This window comes from Mandrillus leucophaeus, unplaced genomic scaffold (genome assembly GCF_000951045.1).
Source record: "Mandrillus leucophaeus isolate KB7577 unplaced genomic scaffold, Mleu.le_1.0 Scaffold500, whole genome shotgun sequence".
Lineage (NCBI taxonomy): Eukaryota > Metazoa > Chordata > Mammalia > Primates > Cercopithecidae > Mandrillus > Mandrillus leucophaeus.
Window position 1 is genome coordinate 189,229 of NW_012105366.1, and position 429 is coordinate 189,657.

The window sequence follows — 429 nt, forward strand, 5'->3', positions numbered from 1 at the left end:
CATCTCACAGAGTTACAGCTTTCCCCTCAAGAAGCCTTTCGCTATGACAGTTCCTGTGGAATTTGCAAACTGATATTTGGAAGCCCATTGAGGGCTATGATGAAAATGGAAATATCCTCCGATGAAATCTGGAAAGAAGCTTTCTGAGAACCTGCTTAGTGTTCTGTGAATTCATCTCACAGAGTTATTGCTTTCCCCTCAAGAAGCCGCTCGCTAAGCCTGTTCTTGTGGAATTCGTATAGTGAAAAATGGAAGCCCATAGAGGGTTATGATGAGAAAGGAAATATCCTCAGAGAAAAACTGGAAAGAAGCTTTCTGAGAAACTGCCTTGTGATGTGTGACTTTCACTCACAGAGTTTCATCTGTATTTCGTGGATCACTTTGCCAGCCTTATTTCTTTGTAATCTGAGAACAGATATTTCGGATCCC